The sequence below is a fragment of the Rattus rattus genome, chromosome X, assembly GCF_011064425.1.
Source record: "Rattus rattus isolate New Zealand chromosome X, Rrattus_CSIRO_v1, whole genome shotgun sequence".
NCBI classification, from domain to species: Eukaryota; Metazoa; Chordata; class Mammalia; order Rodentia; family Muridae; genus Rattus; species Rattus rattus.
In genome coordinates, this window is record NC_046172.1 from 56,860,606 (window position 1) to 56,878,174 (window position 17,569).

The window sequence follows — 17,569 nt, forward strand, 5'->3', positions numbered from 1 at the left end:
GCTTCTTCTAGGGTATAGCTTGCCTCCTTATGTTGGGCTTTACCATTTATTATCCTTTGTAGTGCTGGATTTGTAGAAAGATATTGTGTAAATTTGGTTTTGTCATGGAATATCTTGGTTTTCTCCATCTATGTTAATTGAGAGTTTTGCAGGATACAGTAACCTGGGCTGGCATTTGTGTTCTCTTAGGGTCTGTATGACATCAGTACAAATTCTATTTCTATAACATGTGTCATTGAATTGTTTTGTCATTTGTTTTTTCTGAGATAAGGTCTCATCATCTTCAAGGCTACGCTTAAACTGACAATCCTTCTGTCTTAGCCTCCCAAGAGCTAGTATAGTTATGAGATACCACATCTGGCTTATACCATTGGAATCTTGGGGTTCTCATTGAATTGGCAGTTTTCTTTGGATAATACGGACATTTCACCCATTTTACTTCTTCTAATACACAGATATGGAATCTATTTTTGTTTATTTCTTCTCTCTTCAACTTCTTTCTTTATCGTTTCATAGATTTTATTGTTCAGGCCTCTGACATTCATGATTAAATGTATTTCTAAGTATTTTATTATTTTGTTAGCTATTGTCTGAAAGCCCTATGTTTATTAGGATGTCAAACACAATTTAACCTCCCTTAGGGTAAAGTGACTTCATGAATTCTTCCAAACAGTTAAGGGATAAATATTATCAATGTTATATAAATGGTTGTAAGCACCAAATAAAATAAACACAATTGTAATAACAGCATAAAATAACCTTGATATCTAAACTTGATGGTGAAAGAAAATTACATGCTAATCTCACTCATAAATAAAGATCAACGACTCTAAATGAAAGGTTAGTAAAATGATTTTAGACATATATGAACTGGATAGCACATTGGAACTAAAGAGGCTTTATCCTAACGATTTAAGTTTAGCTTCAGACCACATTAACAGAATAAGGAAGAAAAATCATGAGGCTAGTTTAACATATAAAAGAAAACCATGATACAATGATGTAATTCATTATGTTATTAAAAACCTTTGAAACTAGAAGAAAAATTTTAAAACTGATAAATATATCTTTAAACTAACAATAATATAACCTATGACAAACAGTAAAAATGAAAGTTTTGCTCTGATCAGAAATGAATAGGATGTCTGCTAATACTACTTCCATTCAACATTAGCCTGAAATTTCTAGACATTATAATAAAGAAAACATTTTTAACTTTTAAAGATTTTTTTTCTATATTTTGATATATTCTTTCCCCATCCCCAAACTTCTCCTAGATTCTCTACACCTTTCTCCCACAAACTTCATCTCTCTGTCTCTGTCTCTCTGTGGGGGGTGGTATATATGCATATGTGTGAAAACAAGAAAACGACAACAACAAAAAAGAAAATCAAGTGAAATAAACAAAAGGAAACATAGTAAGAGCCAGAGAGGATAGATGACTCCAAGAAAAAAAATGTTTCTTCCAGACACCACAGGAATGATACAATTACTCACAGAGAATGTGAAAGCATTCACAAGACCTGAACAAGTTCAAGCTAGAGAGGGTCCCGATACCGAGAGAGTAATGTGAACTCTTGGTCCTACCCTCAACCAACCAAAATCTATTTGCATCTGATAGCTGCTGGCAGAGGAAAAGTCAGGTTTCTCCAATGGACAGTCATTGGGTATATCAACTACACTCCAGGGCAGGGCCCATAGCCAGGAATAATTGACCAACACAAAGAAAACTTTTTAATTTAATTTTTTACTTATTCACTTTACATCCTGCTCACTGCCCCCTCCCTGTTACCCCTCCCACAATCCTTCCCTCTTTCTCCCCTCTCCTTCTCTTCTGAGCAAGTGGGGACCTCCTGGGTATTCTCCCACCTTGGCGCTTCAAGTCTCTGTAAGGCTAGGCCTATCCTCTCCCATTGAGGCCAGACAAGGCAGCCCAGCTAGAAGAATATATGGCACATACAGCCAACAGCTTTTGTGAGAGCCCCCGCTCCAGTTGTTCCAGACCCACATGAACACCAAGCTGAGCATCTGTTACATATCTGCAGGGAGGCCTAGGTCCAGGCTGTAGTGTATGCTCTTTGGTTGGAGGAAAACTTTTAAGCTATATAGGTTAAAAGGGAAAAGAATAAAATTTTAAAAATATCTTTCATGTACATTTTAATAGACGTGAAAAATCCAAAAGAACATGCAAACAAATTGTTAGGATCAATAAATGATGTTAGCAAACCATTGGATACAAACTTAATACGTAAAATTAAACTAGATTTCTGAACATTAGCAAAAAGCCATTAAAATTAAACTTAACACAATTTTTTAAAAGGTCATGAATTTGAAAGTGAAAAATGGAGGCTGTATGAGAAAGTTTGGATGGATGGGGGGTTTGAAGGGGAAATTATGTAATAATGTTATAATCACAAAAACTAAAGAAATTATTATATAGCCTTAAATTGGATTTCCTACCAAATCAACTGAAAGGCTTAGATTAACATGCAGGATTCTTTGTTAGATGGTGCTTTGGGGATCTGCATATGTGCAAGACAAGGAAAAAAGTCAATCCCAAATTGCCCTAACCACATTTATATTGAGCTCTTGAGCTAGTATGGCTTATATATGACTCTTCAATGTTTGCCTAATTTAGAAGAAAGGAGAAGTGATTTACAGCTCTACAGTGATTAGTCATTAGACACAGGCAGTCATGGAAGGAAGTTTTTCCTTGGTTGAAAAAGTTTGCCTCGGAAGACAATTCTCAGCTGAATTCGGTCTTCTGATAGTACTCTTGGTACTAAGGGGCATAAATCCTGCCTTTCTGAAGTGGAATCTACATGGTGAATCACAACCTCCATCATAACTATAATGTACAATGGCATAAAAAAGCCACACCATTGAAAAACTCTATATAAGCACAAAAACTATTAGTAGGAAAATTAGCAAGAATAAAGACATGGAGGAATATACCATGTTCCTGAATTAGATGACGTGATATTTTTCCTCAGTTGATTTTTATGCAGGTTTGAATGAGAATGTTCCCCCATGGGCTCAAATGTTTGGTCACCAGTTGCTGTAACTCTTTGGGAAGGATTTGGAGGTATTACCTTGTTAGAGGCAGTATGCCACTGTGGGGAGGGCCTGAGGTTTCAAAAGACTTCCCCATTCCCACTGTGTTCTGTAACATCCAAATGTGAGCTCTTAGTGCTGCTCTAGCTCCGTCTATAGCCACACCTTCAGGCCTTCATTCTTTTGTCATAAATGCTTACCCTCTGCAACTGGAAGCTCAGTTAAACTCTTGGCCATAGTGTTTTATCTCAGCAAGAGAAAAGAAACCTTAACTAATACAATGTTTAGATTAAATGTAACTGCAATAAAAGTTCTAAGAGGTTTCTCTTTTCTTGAGGTACATAAGAAGCCAATTCTAAAATACATGTGAAAATGTGAGTGCTTAGAGTATCCAAGGTGGTTTTACAAGGCCAAGTTAGAAGGACTTGCTTTCCCAGATATCAAGAGCTTATTATAGGGTTCAGTCACTAACACTCGTAGTGCTACTGTGCTATGGTATAGCTGTGGTTTTGTATCCCAAGGATTCATGTGATGGATGCTTAACCCCCTATGGCACTGTTGATATAGTACAACTTTTAAGAGGTAAGGCTCCATGCAAGGTAATTCTGTCACTGAGGGCACTACCTTCAGAAGGTAAACATCCTTTTCTTATAGAGTATATTCTCAAAGGGGTAAGTTGCTCTGGAATGAGACCAACACCCATGTAGTTTTTCCCTTTTCTGCATGTAGTCTCTTTGTCTTTCTCCACCATTTTGTTATCTAGCCAAGGCTACCCTCACTCAAGGTGAATGGATGTTTTTGAATCTCCAGAGTGACCTAAGTAATCTCTTTTATTGCAAGAACCTAGCCTCGATTAGTTTGTTCTAGCAACAGAAAACAGACTGATGAGAAACAGATTAACAGAATAGAATAAACAATTCAGGAACAATTTTGGGTATATATAAACAATGGATGGATGAAAAAAGTAAGAATGTAGAAAAGCAGAAAAAATCCATGTAATAAATAAAACTAGATTGGTTGGATGCTTACATGGAAAAATATAGGGCCTGACCTCTATGTCTCTACCATATACAAATCAAACCCAGGTGCCTAGTAATTCTAACTGTGACTAACAAATAAAACCAACAAAATGATGATGGAAGAGCATGTCTAATGATTTCAAGTTAGATAATACTTCTTTTAAAAAGACTTAGTGTGTTGTGTGTGTGTGTGTGTGTGTGTGTGTGTGTGTGTGTGTGTGTGTGTGTGTGTGAGAGAGAGAGAGGGGGGGGAGAGATCTCCTCTGGAAAGGAAGAGGTGGTTATGGGCTGCTTACAGTAACATAAGAACCAAACCTGACTCTCTGCAAAAGAAGTAAGTGCATGGTCTTAACTACTGAGACATCTCTTCAGCCCTGGAAAAATACTTCTTAAACAGGATACAAAAACATTATCCATGAAAGAAAAATTTGACACATTAAAATTAAAGCCTTCTGTTCATCAAAAGATATTATAAAAGTAGGTCACAAATTTGAAACTGTTTTACAAAGGCTAAGAAGTCATTTGCAAGGTATATAAAGATTTCTAGGGCTAGAGAAATGGCTTAGTTCAGCGAGCTTGTTGCTCCAGAAGAAGACTGGAGCTCGGTTTGAAGCACCCATGTCAGAAGGCTCATGACTGCCTGTAACTCCAGTTCCTGGGAATCCAGAGTCCTCTTCTGGTCTCTGCACTCACATACCCTCACATAGATACAAACACACATATACATAATTAAAAATAAAAATAATGGATTTTTAATTATACAAGAATTTGTAAAAAACAGGACAATTTGACAGGAAAATATAGATATAGATATAGATATATAGAGAGATAAATACGTCATGAAGATGCCTTAATTGATACTTGCACAGTAGGGAGTACAACCTCATCAGTCTTCTGTGAGGAATCCTTTAAAATCTTTTCAGATAAAGGATGTAAGTCACAGGTAGACTACTTACCTAGTGTACCTGAAGGCTTGGGTTTGATTCCCAATATCACATACAATAAAAAAATATCAGTACAAAGCCACTCACCAGAATGATGCGGTTGAAAGGTATAGAAAAACTGCACTTGTCATTCATTGTTGGTGGGAACACAAATTGTCAATAACTTAGAAAATCATCAATAACTTCAAAATACGTATTCTCCATTACACAGAAATTAATTCTAAGTAACTATTTGAAGAAAATTCTAGTAAGTGAACAAGAATAAAAGTATCTGAAACATTATTCATAATAACTTCAAACAGGAAATATCACACATAGTTATAAGGAATTATAAATTATGATATATTTCAACAACAGAACATACAAAGATATAAATTCAAAAAAATCTCTATGCAACAAATACAGTGCTAACCAAAACCCACAAGACTCAAAAGACTCTGATTTCATTTATGTACAGTTCAAATGAACAAAGTTATTTCTGATTATCCAAGTCAAGACAGTCATTATCTTTGGAGAGTGAGGATGGTATAATGATAAAGATGGACATAATTAAGGGTTTGCAGAATGGTAAAAATATTGTATTTCTTTACCTAGGTGCAAGCTATGTAAGTATTCTCACTTTGCAATATCTCACCAAATGGCACAATTATGAAGCGCATGCTTTCCTGTATTTGTGCTACATGTCAATAAAATGTAAAGAAAAGGAACAGAAATGAGAGACTAAGTGCTCAGTATTTACAGAGGAGTCACACAAAGATGGTCACTCCGACAGCTCCAGACAAAGGCACAAGACTTCTTGACTCTTAGGAATCAATTTGCTTCAGAAATTCTCTAGTACAAAGAGATCTTCTCTATAACATAGTTATAAATTACGGTTCATTTTTCTCACAAGATCTAAGAGAGAAGAATGAGGCCTAACAGCATATAAAACATCAAACAATATATTACAAAAAACTTTTAGTACCATCTTAGAGGAAAGGTGTGAAACTCAGAAATAGATCATACAGTTAGGACTCCTCATTTCCACTTCACTTCCCAATTATTTTCAAAACCAGTGAAACATACCAACTATTTACTCACCTAAGCAAAACTGACAGTTCACAAACTTAGCAGGACCAGAGAGAAGCAGATCTGTTCTATAAAATGTCCTTGTTTTATATAAATGCTGCCTGAGTCCCAAAATAATTTAATTCAACAAGTACATTTCTATTTAGCTATAACTAATGATATGTTAGGAATCATGAAGACAATACAGAAGGTGGATTTCTAAGGATCATTAATGTAAAGAAGGGAGATTATTAAGATGAAAATCAGTAACAATGACCGAATAACTCCCAAAGAGAATATGGTTGGTGACTTCCAGGAGTAAAGTTAGTGAGAATAAAGATGAGAGGGATATTATGACAGCAGTTCATCAAAAGACTTAAATAAGACATTGGAAAGTCTGCATTTAAACTCATGATAAACTATTTTATCTAGATTCCATATATACAATGTGTGGGATCTGTTATGTTCAACATTAATCACCCAGAATGATTTTTAGTTATTAGAAATATCAAATCCTGGTATGCTAATGATGTAGCTAGTTATACCCAAAGATTTCTGTTGAGCATTAAAGTTGGCTTCTATGACATCACCTCAAGTAAATAAGAATGTACCTCAAATATCTCAAACAGACCTGAATAAATTCATATGGACCTGCTTGTAGTTTCATTTATGAGGTTCCACCTTTATCTCTCTCAACAGAACTTTTACCAACATTAAAAGACATCTAATACTCGTCTGTGTGAGGGTGTTAGATCTCCTGCAACTGGAGTTGCAGGAAGTTGTGAACTGTCATGTGGTTGCTAGGAATTGAACTCAGGACCTCGGGAAGAGTAACCAGTGCTCTTAACCACTGAGCCATCTCTCCAGCCCCGACATCTAATACTTAACTCTGTATCTGCCACAGAAAACTTTTTATTTATTGAGCTTGGATCATTAAATTACACCAATATATTAACCATACTCATCTCTCCTGATTTGGAAGACTTTAATATATCATACCCCACCCCACCCCTCATTCTCCAGATTGAAAAAAACTAGAAAATATCCCCCTTTTGATCAATTTAATAGGGTTTCTGGAGACTTATCAATTGTAAGCCTTTTTTTTTGAGGAACCACCACCAGAATTTTCTTTCTGATTAGAGGCGAAAAAATTCACGTTTGATCTCCTTCATGGAAAAAAGTTTTGTTTTGTTGTTGACACATTCCTGAGATTTTCTACCATGTTTTTGACATTTAAGAGACATAATTATGACCAGACCTTCTTTTCTACAGTGTGGCCCAGTGATTTTCAGTGTTTTGAATTATTTGTTGTCAAATTCAGACACTACTGGTGCATCTCTAGGCCTCAAGCTAACTCTTCCCTAAGTAACCGGACACAGCGACTCATTCAGCTGAGACAGCACATGACTCCAGAAACTCTAATGTCAACCTTTCACTTTTTATGATTAGAAACCATGTCTCTCCCTTTCTAAAATCTCCTTTGCAGAAAATTGTGCAGAAATTGTCCTGAAATCCTTCTGTATCCTGGCTTGTTTGTTTGTTTGTTTAATTCCAGTATGGTATAGACACACCTTCAATGATTTCTGGAGTCTTTCCTTGAGTCATAATTAAGAGCCCACAGTCCAATCATCTCATAAGTATGAATCACTTTACCTTTGCCTAAATATATGTATGATCTCACATAATGAAATGCCGCTGACTGTTCTGCTCACCCCCAGCTTAGTTCCATCAGTTTACCTTTACTCTTTCTAAATATGTTAGTAGGAAACCCAAATATAGTGGCCACTGGAAGACGCTGGGTTTTGTCTCTAATCCTCTCTGTACAAGACGTGCTGTAACGGCAGCTGTTTATGTTGAAAACCTAAAATACAAAATAAGGCCAAGTCCCACAAGGCTATTTACTTCCTTATTTATGAATCAGAATCTGTCAGCATAACTTAGAATTTTGACTGTCAGCAGATACTACGATTAAATGTCACCGAAAAACCAGCAGAGGGTGCAGCAGGGCACTAGAAATTTTACCCAAGATATAGCACATCAATGTAACTCGATTAGCCAGTCAACTTTTCCTTTATTTATTCATTCATTTATATGTTTGTTTCTTTGTTTACATGCTAAGGCGAATATTGTCAAAAGAAATAAGTTGAATCTGGGATAAAATTCCTTCAGTGAGCTAAAATTCTCCTGAAAGTGAAATTCAAGATGAATAAGGAATACATGGTTAAACTTAGTCTGCCCAAAATTAGAGCAGAACAAAATGACACAGATCTGAGCCCTTCATTTTGTAAAAAGCCTACTATGGAGCTCCAACCTGTTGTCCCTTCATTCCCTCCTCCCTCAAAAAAAAAAAAAACCTTCTCAGCAGACACTATATTATGGAGGGGTATGGACTAAACTGGAAGATGGGAGAGCACCTTCATCCTAGTTTTGACTCAAGCTATGATATCTTGGGCCACTTACTTCTCCCTTGAGGCCTGTATGTTCTCCAAAGGAATCAGTAAAATAGACTCAGGTGGTACCTTACAATCTGGAAAACACAAATTCCAATTAATGCTAATAAATGTAAAGAACTAGTATTGCTTTGATTGCCCCAAAAGACTAAAGTAGACTAAAAGACAGCAGGGATGAAGCTGTGCTGAAACACGTAAGAATTATCTGCTACACCTGGGGCAAGCAACTGACCAGCATTGCAAAGCTGTGAGAGTCCCAGGCGGTCACAGAAGCTAGAATACTGCTGTCCTGCCAATCTATAAACAGGGCTCTGTCCTTCCTGATTGCTCAAAATCCTTGAGCACCATTTGAGTAAAGAAGTTAAATTTCCTGATTGTATGTATGTATGCATGCATGCATGCATGCATGGATATATGTATGTGCAGAATATCAATGTGGAGCTGCTAAGTACCTCTACTTGGATGGGGTGGGGCAAATAAAAGACCCAGAGTCTCAATTAATTCTCCTTTAGCCACAGTGTTTCAAGTTTCAAGTATAAGAAGTCTGTCTGCTGATTCTCTTCTTTGATAAGCTGTTAAATAAGTTTGAGTGTCTTTGACATTTTAGGTCTGGGGCAGTTTTACAAAGCACATTGTAAAAGAAAAGAAAAGGAAGGAAATGGAAGGAAAGAAAAGTGCCAGTCCTGACAGAGTATTGTTATGAATGTGATAGGTCTAAAGTGTTCAACCTGGAAAGTCAAAGTAGCACAAACACTGTTTAAAGAGTTGTGACAATAACTATGTATGTAGCACCAAATACAGAAGGCTTCCTTGCCTCACCTCAAGTAAGTTACTTACACAACTTGCCGTTTCCTCCAGAAGTTACAAATTCACCATTAGTCTTTAACCACCTCAAAAAGATCCTTGGATGCTTTGCCTAAGATTCAAGTGTGAGACATCTATGGGAACCACAAGAAGGCTTAATATCAAGTACACTAAATTTGCTTGAATAACGAGTTAGAAAAACAATCAAGATAAAGGTTTGCTAAAAGGGATACAAACACTCTAAAGATTATCAAAAACAAAACAAAAATCCAACTTCCTGTTCCAAAGGCAGCGTTAATGAAAACTCTTCACACCCACTGCACCCAACTCCATCCACAAGAGTGTCAGAACCGGCATGCAAAGGGTGAGTTTTATTTCCATAGATTTTTTAAATTGCTGTTCAGAAGTTGTCTAGCAAGACGGCATATTTCTACCAGAATTCCTCAGGGGCGCTGATCCTCACTAGAACGCAGAGGAGAATCGGTCTCAAATTGCAGGTGAAAAAGCTCAGGTCCTGGTCAGCGCACAAGAAGCCAGCGCTGAAAGTACGGTTAAAAGTTGTTTCAACGGGCGTGGAACAGTTAGTACAGCTGTTTACAGCTCCAACTCCAAAGAGGAGCCTGCTAGTGCTGGAATCAGCCCGGGACACGAAGAAACAAGCACCACGGGCAGAGAATCTCACCAGGGGGCACGAGGGGCCAAGCTGCTCGCCGTTAGACGGCCACGGGGGCGGCGCAGATACCTCCGCGCCCGGATGGGTGCAAGGCAGGCCAACTTTTCGCGAAGCAGCCCACACCCCCCCGGGGGCGGCGCGTGCAGGCTGGGCTTTCCAACTCCACGGGACCCGAGAGGGTCTGGATGAGCCAAGCTAGGAACCGAGGACAACCTGCCCTGGACAACCTCTCCCCAGCACTCTGGCCCACTCCCAGCTCCTGCCTGGAACTTGGCTCTGAGTGGCAGAGTCCCCTGAGCCCTGAGGCCCAGGCCCCCGCCCAACCGAGCAGGGGAGGGGGCCTCCAAGGCCGCCGCCCCTCCTAGGTGACTCACCTGGTGCCGGTCCTGGGAGTCAGGGGGGAGTGGATCTTCTCCTGGTTCCAGGGGCTGCTGTTGAAAGGACGGCTGCCCGAGGTGGCGGGTGATGGGACCCACAGGGTCGAGGCTCCCAGGGCTGCTGAGGGTGCCAGAGGTGCCAGGAGCACCCGGGCCACCGAGGCGGGACTCGGTTCCCCGTTCCCGCCGCAATTCGGACCGCAACTCTAGGTAGCAGCACAGCGTCAGCAGGTGGAGGGCCAGCGAGAGGCCAAAGAAACCCAGGAAGAGCCGGCAGCTGTTCCCTTCGCCCGCCCGAGCAGGGGCCCCGCGACAGCCGCAGCCCTGGCTGCCCCGCTCCCTTGGCGCTGCAGCAGGCAGGGGTTCCCTGCGCTCTACCTCAGGGTAGCCCATGGCCTCCAGAGACAACCACTATCTGAGGCCCGGGAGCCACTGCCTCTGCCTCAGTCCTTCACGACCCCTGACAGGCGACTACTGTCCTGCCATCGGCTGGGGGCTGCAGGGACCCGTTCCTGAGCGACGGTGGCTGGGCGGGACAGAACAGGGAGCAGCCGCATGTGCAGCTCCACTCCGAGGGGTGGGAAAGGGAGGAGGAGGGGCAGGGGCGGGCGAGAGGGGCGGCGCGGCCCGAGAGGGAACGAGGGAGGAGGTCCTCACCTACCCCGCCCCATGCCTCAAGGGGCGGCCGGGACGCCCAACCACGGGCCCGCCAGGCCTGGCTGCCCCGCCCCCTGCCGTTCCACTCGGGCCTCCAGCCGTGGGGCGGGGCCTGGGGGCGTGGGGGTTCACCTCTGCCTGGCAGCCCCACCCAGCTCTTCCCGCTTGCCCCGTTGTAGTTGGTGAGTGCGGCTGTCGTTCAGCTCTGGACTCCACCCCGGTTTAACCCTTCAGCGCCGCTATGGGGGAGGGCAGGAGGGGGAGGCTGAGAAGAATTTGGGAACCTTGGAAAGAACGTGGAGCAAAGAAAAGGAGGCAGAAACTAGCATTAATAGAAATGTTTGCAATTAACTGCAGTTGCTAATAACATCATCCAGTACTTATCTGTTGCTTTCAATCTTCAAAGCGTTTAACAGACGTTAAACTAATTAAAACAGTTCAGGGTTTGGAATGAAACCAAGCCTGCTGTGTTTGCAATTCAATGGCTCGCCAGAAGAAAAGGAGACCTAGGAGCCTGGGAGCCAAACAGACTGGGAGCCGGGCTGCCCCACTCCTAGAATGAGTCTTGGGACACAGTCTGAGCATAGAGAGGGTGCCTAGAGCCAAGTAAAACTGAAGTGATGCTGTCCCTTGAAGGCTAAAACGGTTTCCTAGGGTTTCTTGATATATTAATTCATTCAACAGATATGCATTGATCCCTTTCTCAGTGCAGAAAGTGCTGTGAGAGAACCCATGAGCCAAAAGTTTATCTTCTTCAGGGCTGCAGAAGTTTCGAAAGAATTCGAGCCTTCGAGGAGCAGGTGGGGAAACTGAGGGTCATGATGAGGTGAATTTTTACAGGGGTGGTCCACAGAATGGCCAGACACTATTGGCATCTGTACTCGCAGGCAACTGTTCTGGCCTCTCCACCCTTCCCATGCTTCCCCTGGAGTACTCCCTGGGGTAAGTTCAACAAGTCAGCCAAATGTTCCAGATGTACACTGCTGCAACTGCAGCATCTTCAAAAGCTGCACCAATCAGAAACAGGGTCAGAGGGGAAAAAATGGCAAATGTCAGAACAATAGACCTGGAAATGAAGGATGGAAAAGATTAGTTGTCAAGAGTCACAATTGACAAGCATTAGTAGTCTCAGATTTTAGAGAGCTAACTAACTGTAGCAGGGCAAGCATCCACTGTTTTAGCCAGTAGGTACTCTCATTTCCGTGTAATTGAGAAATGAATAATTAGCCATTTTTATTAACTTGAAGCAAGTATAGTAAAAGCCACTGAGAAGGCTCAGTGATGCACCAGAACACTTAAGGCTAGGCCTAAGACCTAGGCTGATAAGGGAGAAGAAAAACAAAGAAGAATATAGAAAGGAGACAAAAGAACAACAAAACCAAAAGCATATGGTGGAGAGGTCAGTGCAGAGAGCACAGAGGTCATATAAACTTTAAATATATCAGCCACAGACATGTTTTCCTTCATAGCTTAGTGAATGGCCTCAGTGCTTCACAAACATCTTTTTGTCCTCTTTTTAACCTTTACCCATGAAACAGAACGTTTGCAAAGGATCTCATCATCACACAGATAAGGAGGAAAAGAAAGGCTTGCAACAGCAGCTCTCGAGATCTACTTGTCCAGACCAGGAATTCTAGATGCTAGGAAAACCGCCAAGCTGGTTTACCTTAATTATCACAGCCTGGATTATTGGAAAGAATGCTAGACCAGAAGTCAGGAGGCGTTATTCTACCACTAGTTTGTTGGGTCACTCTGAGCGAAGGGAGTGGGGAAGCATTAGCTTGGTTTCTCCAACTGTAAAAGGAGGAGTTTAAACTGTAACAGCTATTACATGGGCCTTATCAGTCTCATCACTGGCTCTGTTGACTTTATTGCACACCCGGTTTAAAGAGGCTGTCTTTCCTTCCCCTAAAATGAGAGGGAAATAAATGGCATCTGTCTCCTGATGGTGGTGGGAGTGAGCCTGACAATGGTGGTGATGCTCAAGGGGTCTCATGGGTCCCTGCTTCTGATGTTCTACCTACTTTTTTTTAAATTTATCACTCTGTGTGTGTGTGTGTGTGTGTGTGTGTGTGTGTGTGTGTGTGTGTGTGTGTGTTAGAGAGACAGAGAGAGAGAGAGAGAGAAGAAGAAGGAGGAGGAGGAGGAGGAGGAGGAAGAGGAGGAAGAGGAGGAAGAGGAGGAGGAGAGACAGAGAGATGGGGAACTCATGCCACTGAGCACATTAGGAGGTCAAAGGACAACTTTGTGGACTGTGTTTTCACTTTCCACCTTTGCATAAGTTCCCAGGATCAAAGTCAGATTATCAGATTTGCAACCGTAGAGCAGCAAATGCCTTCATCTGGTGGGCCATCTCGATGCAGCCCTTTCTTTTAATAAGTGGACCAAGAAAGACTCCCTTTATACCATTGCCCTAGAAGCCTTCAGAACTGCCTTTGACCTCGGATGTCATTTGATTCCCAAGAGGCAGAAAATAAGACTTCATATACTTTAGAAATATCCCAGTGAGCTGAGGCAGTGAGAAATGCATGCAGTTATAGTAATTATCATTACAATAATGAAGTGCTGTGTATTGAACTTAGACGTTTCACTTTCAGTAGACAGGCATTCTAACACTGAGCCACACCCTCAGCCCAAAGTTCCTGTTTATTAATATGGTTTTTTTTGTGTTTTGATGCACTGCTTCAGTTTGCCTCTCAGTTTGCATAGAGCCCAGTCCCCTACAGCATAAGTCTTAAAACGATAAACCTATGCCTACATTCAGCAAACAGATGTAATGTGTTTGGGGTACTATCGGCTAAAACTTGGAACTGAAAAGAAAATTCAATTCTAGCATTTAGAAATCTGGAGATTTCATGCTTTCAGAATGTTGCTTTCCTACATTTCTAAATATAAAAACAAAAAAAAAAATCACAAGACCTGTTAACATTAGATTCACATTCCCATATGGCTAAACCCAGCTAAAACTGCCCTTTTGAGTTAATTTCCATGTAATCTTTCTTACCCCATGGACTCTGGTCTTCAATTCTGCCCTTGTTAGACACTTGACTTACTTGCACGGGCTCCTTGGCCAGGATATAATCTGCCATTCCAACATTATTATTTGCTAACCTGCAAAGAAGCCATGCTACCATATTGCTAAATTCACTTTCCCCATACCTCTGCACATTAGCCCGAGCTCATATTTTTAACCAGAAGTATCCGCTACCCCCTCAAAGCCTGATAAATGAAGAATCACATACTCTCTTTACTATGGCTTTATACCTTCCTCTAGATTTTCTTTTATCCTTTCATTGCACATTGAACATACATACCTTAATGATATCAAGTATCATGTCATATTTATTTCATATGAAATTCAAACTTTCAGTTCCATGAAACTGAACTTCTTGGTGATAAAAATCATGCTTTTCAAGTCTTCTACTTCTCACACCCTCGTATATCACCTACCATTCAGTTGGCACCAAAATGTTGTCAACTGAATAGGCCTGAAGTCATCTACAATGATATAGACTACCTAGAATTCCAAAGAAAGGAACTTTTTCATGGGACATCTGTGAATACTGTTTAAAAAGCAACTCCTGGGTCCTAAGCTGCATAACATATATGGAAAGGCACAAAGACCATAAAACCACATGACAGGGCTAGAGATGTGGCTAGTAATGTAGCACATGCCTAGCATGCACAAGGCCTTAGGCTCCATCCCCAGCACCACCAATTCTAGGAACTGAGCCCAGGGCCTTGTGTATGCTAGGTCGACACTGTGCCACAGAACACCCTGCCACCACCACACAGCTGCCTCATTGGCCTTTCTTTCCCACTGAATTTCATTTCCTGTGTTTGTTTCTATTAGCCTAATATTAAGTAATAGGAATTGGCAACCCCCAAACAACAATGTTAAATAAGTTAACAAACCAGGTGTCGTAGGGCATGTTGGAGTTCCAGATATTTGGAAGGCTGAAACAGAAGAATCACTTGAGCACAGGAACTTCAGAAGAACCTAGAAAACATAGTCAGACCCACATCTCAAAAAAAAAAAATGAGGAAAAATGTTAATGCCTGAATACCCATCAATGAAGTGGAATGGGCTAAGGGATTGCACAGGGACGGATATTCAATGGTTAGTAGCTATGGTTAGGCCACAGAAAAAGTAACTGGCACAGAGCTTACAGAGGTAACTATGGTGTGCTTAGTGATTGCAGGTAGCTGAGGGGAATCATGGGCTCTTAGTGATAGATTCTCATTTGAATCTTAGATTCTTTACATCTCAGTTATTTGCTTTACTACAAGTGATCTTCATTTGTCTTAGACCACCTCAGTTTTCCCATGTGGAAAATATGGATGGAATTATATACTTTTAGAAGAGATGCTTTGTAAGCTAGCTATGCTTAAGTGGGATGTGTGGAAGAGAGAAGAGTTTTGCTCTACTCTCTCAGGGCTTTCAGTAATTGAGCCTATTAAATAAACTGACAGCAGGCAGATTAGTAAGAGAAAATGAATGCAAAATGTATGATGTACAAAAAGGCATCGACATGAAAGAAAATGAATGTCAAATATGCAATGAGATTTAGAAATTTATCTATCCTCATCATAAGGGAAAGGGAGGCAAATGTAGACAACTAAGGATTTTTTTTCTTCAAGGAAAGTGAGTAGGTCCTGACGTGGGGGGAAAGTGGTGACAAATTCCTCTGGGTATGACCCTGAACTCCGGGGTCCACTCCAGTGATAACTGTTTAGTCAGCCACAGTTGCTGAGATTGCTAGAGAAGTGATTCAAGACAATTAAATTCCTTTTTGGAAAACATCTTTCTGAAGAAAAGTTCAGTGGGAGTCCCTCTCTATAATTGTTCCAAAGTGGTGTATTAGGTGCAAGACATCTTTCAGAATCTATTTGTCAAAGTTTTAGAACTTCACCAATCTCTCTCTCTCTCTCTCTCTCTCTCTCTCTCCTCTCTCTCTCTCTCTCCCCCACCTCCTTCCCTCCCTCCCTTTCTCCCCCCCTCTCTCCCTCCCTCTCCCTCTCTCTCTCTTCCCCTCCTTCCCTCCCCCCTCCATCCCTCTCTGTCTCTATCTCTCTCATACACAACACACACACACACACACACACACACACACACACACACACACACACACACACCATATATATGGAATTTACCCAAAGGGAATCAGAGTAACCACATATAGCAGCTTTCAGGGGCACAGCAGACACACAGAAAAGTTACATAGTTTCCAGAGTTTGTACTTATCAAATGCTAGTTCCTTTTTATGTGTTAAATGTATTAAATTTTGAAATAGAGCCCATATGCTTTCACCATCCTCCTCTGACTGTTTGAAGTGAATACCCATCTTCTTTGTATCCATTTTCTTTCAGATGTTTAATGGACACCTCAAACTCAGCATAGCCAAAGCATGGCTTTCTCTCTGAAAATGTGTTATACTTTGTTTGGTATTCTTAGCTCAGTAAATGGCAACTCCACTCTTCTATTGCTCAGGGAAAAGAACAACAACAACAACAACAACAAAAATAACTCTTTGAGACTATCTCTGAATGCCTTACCCCTATCTGTTAGTGAATGGTGTCATTTATATCTTTAAAATATACCTGAATATTTCTCACCACCTCCCTATCATCACCCTGCTCTATGCCCTTAATGCTGTGCCACCTGGATGACTCTTGGATGGCTAAAGCTTTTACCAACTCTAAACCCTGTTAGTTTTCCCACTCTACAACATAGTCCCTATAAATCATTCTGTTAAAACGACGCCAGCCTCCTCTTCATCAAATCTTCCCATGGCCCACTGTTTTCTCTGAGTGCTTATCTTGGTCTACCTTATCTGAATACTGAACTTATTTATGGCCACCTGTCGTAATACTGTTCTCCTTGCTTACTATGTTAGTTACTTTTCTGTTGCTGTGATAAAATACCATAACCAAGGGAACATTATAGAAGGAATAGTTTAGTTGGTCTTATAGATCCAGAAGGAGTATCTATAATGGCTTGAGAGGCATGGCGGCAGGTAAGTAGAGCAGAAAAGTGTTCAATATCAAACACAAAGCAAAGGGAGAAAACAGGAAGTGGGGCAAGGCTATACACTCTCAAAAAGATACCCCTAGTGGCACAGTTCCTCCAAGTAAAAGTTCTACAACCTCTACAAACAGTGCACCTAGCCAGGGACCAAGTGCTTATTATTATTATTATTATTATTATTATTATTATTATTATTATTGTTGTTGTTGTTGTTGTTGTTATTGTTATTGTATTTTTATTTGCATTTTAAATATTATCCCCTTTTCCAGTTTCCCATCCATAAACCCCCTATCCCATTCCCCTCCCCCTTCCTCTTTGAGGGCATTCCCCCACCTAACCACCCACCCCTTACCACCCCTACCTGCCATGACATTCCCTTACACTGGGGGAGGTGGGGTGGCAGTGTCCAGCCTTGGCATGACCAAGGGCTTCTCTTCCCATTGGTGCCCAACAAGGCCACAAGCATTCTAATCATGATTCTATGGGGGACATTTATCTTCCAAAGTACCACATTTA

The 17,569-nt window shown here is 41.0% G+C and overlaps 1 pseudogene; it reads right to left on the reverse strand.

Annotated features, from left to right (window-relative positions):
• Positions 1–9,748: 9,748 nt before the first annotated feature.
• On the reverse strand, positions 9,749–10,935 carry LOC116887917 (annotated as a pseudogene).
• Positions 10,936–17,569: the final 6,634 nt, after the last annotated feature.